This window comes from Lontra canadensis, unplaced genomic scaffold (assembly GCF_010015895.1).
Source record: "Lontra canadensis isolate GAN:19392208 unplaced genomic scaffold, GSC_riverotter_1.0 scaffold124, whole genome shotgun sequence".
NCBI classification, from domain to species: Eukaryota; Metazoa; Chordata; class Mammalia; order Carnivora; family Mustelidae; genus Lontra; species Lontra canadensis.
The window spans coordinates 4,317,428-4,323,562 of record NW_022631118.1 but is presented as its reverse complement, the minus strand read 5'-3'; positions in this window follow the sequence as shown (position 1 = coordinate 4,323,562).

Below are 6,135 nucleotides of genomic sequence, written 5' to 3'. Positions count from 1 at the left end.
CCTGTCGAGCGCCGAATCTCCGAGGGAGCGCAGGGGCTGAGGTGGGTGCTAGCAGTGCAAGGCGGCCGGCGGCTTCTGCGCAGGCGCTGTAAGAACCGACGTGATGGGACTCGGTAATTTTGCAAGGTGTGCCCATCTCAGCTGCTTTCGGTCTACGCGTAAAGTCATCCCCTTGCTCTCCACCCCGTTGTAGGTATGGGAAAACTAAAGCCTGAGGTTCTTTAGCTTTTGGCCAACGTGTGCGATGGGTGAGGGGGCGGAGGTGGGGGGATGTTCAACACTTCCTCCCCGACTCCCAACTGCGATTCTGAATGAATTGGGGTCAGTTAAAGTTCCGGAGAGCTAGAGATAAAAGGAATATTCAGGAGACTTTGAGGATGTGTAAAGAGCCAGAATAGAACCACATGAGACAGGGGACATGGACGGAAGGTATAGAGGGTATATAGGGTATAGAGCTTCGTCAAATCTGTGGGAAACCTGTGGCACTTTCAAATGCAAATCAAAACCACCGTGAGCTATCTATCACCTGACACCTGTTAGAATAGCTCTTATTGAAAACACAAGAAACGACTTCTTGTTGAGGATATAGAGAAAAGTGAACCCTTGTGCACTGTGGGTAGGAAAGTAAATTGATGTAGCCACTATGAAAAAGAGTATGGAGCGTCCTCGAAAAATTAAAAATAGAACTAACCTCCCATCCAGCAATTTCCACTTATGGATATTTCACCAAATAAAGTGAAAACACTAACCTGAAAAGGTATATGCACCATCATCACCATTCCCACCATGTTCTTTGCAGTATTATTTACAATATCCAAGATATGGAAACATCCTAAATGTCCATCGGTGGATGAATAAAGGATATGTGGAATATTAGTCAGCCATTTACAAAAAGAATAAAAGTTTGCCATTTGCAAAAGCATGGATAGACCTTGAAGGCATTATGCTAAGTGCAATAAGTCAGAGAAAGACAAATACCATATGACCTCACTTATATGTAGAATCTAAACAAGCAAAAACAAAAACCAAGCTCATAGATAAAGAGAACAAATTGGTGGTTGCCAGAAGTGTGTGGGAGGGAGGGGGTGAAATGGGTGAAGGGAGTCAAAAGGTACAAACTTCCAGCTGTAACATAAATGATGGTGACTATAGCTAATAATATTGTATTGCATATCTGAAAGTTGCTAAAAAGAGTAGATCTTAACAGTTCTCATCACAAGAAAAAATATTTTATGACTATATAAGGGGACATTTGTTAAATAGACTTACTGTGATGTCATTTAATAATATATGCAAACTCAAATCATTTTGTTGTACATGAAATGTATGCAATATATAATGTATACATAATGACATATATGTCAATTATACCTCAATTAAAAAAAATACAGGATGATCATTCAGCACCTACTCTGTGCCCCTGTGCTGGTTAACACAGGGTATATAGGCACAAAACTTCATCCCAGTCCTGGGAAGCAATTTGCTTTGTGCCCTGCACAACGGCTGGCATCCAGCAATGTCCTGAGCTCCAGAAGAAAAGCTGCAGAGCATGATAGGAGGATCCTGAGTTTTGGGGTCAGAAGGTGACTTCACTTCATGTTGCAGGAGTGTTACTTGACTCCTTTGCCTCCTGGTAGCACCATCTGTAAAATGGGATGAAAAATAATAGTTTTCCTGGGTGCCTGGGTGGCTCAGTCAGTTAGGTGTCTGCCTTCGGCTCAGGTCATGATCCTGGGGTCCTGGGATCAAGTCCTGTATCTGGCTCCCTGTTCCGTGGGGAAACTGCTTCTCCCTTGCTCTCTGCCCGCCACTCCCCCTGCTTGTGCTCTCTCTCTCTGTCAAATAAACAAATAAAATATTTTTTAAAAAAAATAAGAGTTTCCACTTCATAGGGTTATGAATATTAAGTGAGATATGTGTATGTGGCAGTGAGTGAGTGTGTGTGTGTGTGTGTGTGTGTGTACACCTTTAACACTAGCTCTGGCTCTGGACAAGAGCACTGCTTCTGCTAGTGTCATAAACACTGGACCTCCAGCACCTTCCATTTAAGGACACAAGGCTCCCAGTAGGGAGAGCATTGAGTGGAAGGCAGTGCGCAGTGAAAGAGCAGGGAGCTAAGGGTCCAGAGGCCTGGGTTCTAGCCCTGGCCACACCTTACTTTGTGACTTTGAATAGTTCCCTTCTCCTCTCTTGGCCTCAGTTTCTTCACCTGTCCAGATAAAATGAGTTCCAAAGACTTGCAAAGCTCTGCTACTTTTTTCAACCTGATGACCAATTTTTTTAACTTTACAGGATTGGCAGGAATGGACAGTGGTTTCCCTTTGTGCATTGGCACAGACAAGGAAGAGACCTTGCCAACCTCTCAGAAGCAAAACAGAAGACCAAGTTCTGCCTCTCTGTTACTGGCCTCTGTCTTGGGTCCTAGAAGCCAGGCCTGAAGGAGTGAAAACACCAGATTAAGTGTCTGGAACCAGATAAGTCCCAGAACAGGCCACTCTTACAGGCAAGACTATGTTTGGGGTCAGGTGATAGACCTCTTAGTAAACCATTGTGATTTTGCCTGTCATTCTACCATTTACGAAAGCCAGTGTCACATTCACCATTTCACTTGCTCAAAAAAGCAGTGGCAATGTGGTCTGAAGCTTGTGAATTAATTCCGGAAGTCATGATGGATCAGCCATTACAGTTCTATTGCTATTTTTAAGGGTGATGATGGTAAAGAACTTCTTGTACGCTTTACAGTTTATCAAAACCATTTTCACTATTTAAATCCTTTGGGTAGGGGTGCCTGGGTGGCTCAGCTTGTTAATCATCTACCTTAGGCTCAGGTCAAGATCCTAAGGTCCTGAGATTGAGTCCTGCACTCGGCTCCTTGCTCAGCAAGGAGCCTGCTTTCCCACTGCCTGCTGCTCAGTCTCTCTCTCTCTCTCTCTCTCTGATTAAATAAATAAATCCTTTGGGTAACTCTATTACTATTTCCATTTCGATAATAACAGTGGCTAATATTTACAGAGTGATTCACATGGACCAGTCATCGTCCAAGCGCTTAACATCTGGGGATTTGTTTAATTCTCATATGATTCCATGCGGTACCAACTAATATCATTCCAATTTTTAAAGAAAGGAATCTGGCATGCCTGGATGGATCAGTCAGTTAAGCATCTGCTTTTGGCTCAGGTCATGATCCCAGGGTCCTGGGATCAGAGCCCCATATCTGGCTCCCTGCTCAGTGGGGAGTCTGATTCTCCCTCTCCCTCTCCTGCTCCCCTTACTTGTGCTCTCTCTCTCTCTCTGACAAATAAATAAATAAAATCTTTTTTAAAAAATAAAGTGAGGAATCTGCGGCACAGAGAGATTAAGGGGCAACCTTCACTTTTTCTCTCTCTGCGAAGGCCTGGTCTCTGGGCCTTCCTGCATCTCTTGGCATCTTTCAGGCACCAACCATGTACCAGGCATAGAGACAGAGGATGTGAGAAGAATAAGGCAGGATGGTCTCTCAGTCTTGAAGGAGCCCATAGCTGGCATAGGATACAAACACTCATACAGCAGTTTAAAAAAAAAAAATATATATATATATATATGTATATACACATACATACATACATATATATGTGATGTATACATATGTATATACACACATACATATATGCACATACACACACATATATACACAGATATGTGTATACATATATATATTTATTGTATATATATATTTATATATATAGAGAGAGAAGTGTGTATGTGCTCAGATGCTCTGGCATCAAAGGGGAGGCTGATGAAATTTCCCCATGGAAATTCATGGAATTCAGGGAGGGTTCTCAGAGACAGCAACATGTGCGCAGAGCCCTGAGGGAAAGATGATCATGAAGAGGCTTCCAGGCTAGGGGAACAGTGTATGCAAACGCATGATCATGGGGAAGAGCATGTGTCCTTTGAGTGACTTAGGAAAGTTCGTTCATGCTTAAAACATTGTTCCCAGCACCACAGGTGCTGCTTCTAAGGGTGGAATCTGGCAGTCTTCACCTTTGCCTTCCACCTGATGGTTCTCTCTCTATCTCTCTCTTTCTGGCCCATTATCATTGAAGTCTACCCACACAAGGCGTCTTGGCATCACATTGAAACCCCTGCGCAGGAAAGGGAAATCATGATGCTGTAAGCATACGTCAGGGCAAAGTGGGGAGCACGTCACATAATTCCCCAAAGATCTGGCTTCCCTCCAGGCTGGCACAGACCCCAGTTCTGCAGGCCTCTGCCAACTGCCACTACGGCGGTGAGCAGGCGGGGCAGGGGAGGCGGGGTACAGGGGGGCACGCCTCGCCTGCTGGCACAGGGAGATGAGGGTAACCAGGGAAGAAGTGGCAGGACAGTGGGAGGCAGGGCCTGGTCTGCAGAATTTGCAGAGTTTGTGAAGTTGGGTAAGTGTCCATGAGGAATCGGTGGGACCTACTTGGGGTCAGTAAGGGGAGCAGCAGAGAATGGAGGGAAAGAGGGAAAGAGGGAAGGAAGAGGAAGGAAGAAAGGAAAGCAAGTAGGGAAAGAGGGAGAAAAGAAGGACAAGGAAAAAGTTAAGAGGTAGCAAAGCATGATACTTATAAGCACAGATTCCAGGTTTTAATGCCAGCCCTGTAGCTGTGTGATCCCAGGCAGGCTACTTAAATTCTCTGAGCTTCAGCTTCCTCATCAGTGAACTGGCATAATAGTAACCCCCTCCTGGGTTGGAGGGTTCAATGTGTTACTATTTGGAAAGTGCTAGAATGGTGCCTGGCACATAGGAAAGACTATGTAAATGTTTGCTAAATAAAGAAAAGGGAGGGGAGCTGTCGTTCAGATGCCTGGGCACTTGTGTCAAGCTGAGTCAGGCGGTATCCTAGGAGGTACAAGGATCCAATCTGGAGTCATGGAAACATCTCTGAGAGTCACAGCACTGCCAGATGGGAATGCGGAAGAGACTCAAGTAGTCACTATGTTCATGGACCCGAGAGAAGTGGGGTATGGGCAGTAGTGACACCCACACAGACTTGAAAAGTAAGATCCATGTGGATCTCTTGGCTTGAGGGCACGTGAGCGGCAAGGCCACCCAATTTATAGGTTGCGTGCTGGCATGTCCTTTGACAAAGTAGGATCACCACCAGCCATAGGGGCATTTGGTAAATGGGAGAGAGCCCCCACCTTCAACAGAGGAGCCCCGTGCCAGCACGCAAGCCCTGCACTTGGTGAGTGGGGCAGGGACTAGATTTGTGCTCCCACTCAATCCATCCCCTGTGCTGCCCACAACCCACACAGGCGTCCCGGGCCCAGGGAGGAGGGGGAAGACTCAGCATGGTCCTTTGGTCAAGAGTAAAGTCACACTACTTATCTGCAGCTTCAGATCTCATCCTTCTGACCTCCATCTCCAGACATATGTGTGCTTGGCCAGTTGAGAAGTTATCCCCATTCTAACCGAGATTTGAAATAATCCATGTATATGAGTATTTTTAAAAAAAGATTTTATGTATTTATTTGACGGAGAGAGACACAACGAGAGAAAGAACACAAGCAGGGGGAGTGGGAGAGGGAGAAGCAGGCTTCCTGCTGAGCAGGGAGCCCGATGCAGGGCTTGACCCTAGGACCCTGGGATCATGACCTGAGCTGAAGGCAGACACTTAAACCTACTGAGCCACCCAGGCGCCCCTATATCTGGTATTTTAAGTATTGGGGGCATTTAAGAGAGTCTGGTGTGTAGAACATCTAGCACATTAGACTTGTGACTCTAGTTTAAAATGTATAACTCAGCAGTTGGCTTACACTTTCAATTTTAAATTCATTCAACAAACTCTGTATTACACACCTGCCTACATGGAAGCCTGAGGAATAAACCAAACAGACAGTGATTCTTGTCTTCATGGAGTCGATATTCTAGTGGAGAGACACAAACACTACACAATAGATGTACTAAATAATTGCCTTGTATAGTATGTTAGAAAGTAATAAGTGCTATAGAAAAGGAAAGCATGGAGGGGCCCCTGGGTGACTCAGGTGATAAAGCATCTGCCTTCAGCCCAGGTCATGGTCTCAGGGTCCTGGGATTGAGCCCGGAGTCAGGCTCCTGCTCAATGGGGAGCCTGCTTCTCCCTCTGCCTGTCACTCCCCTACTTC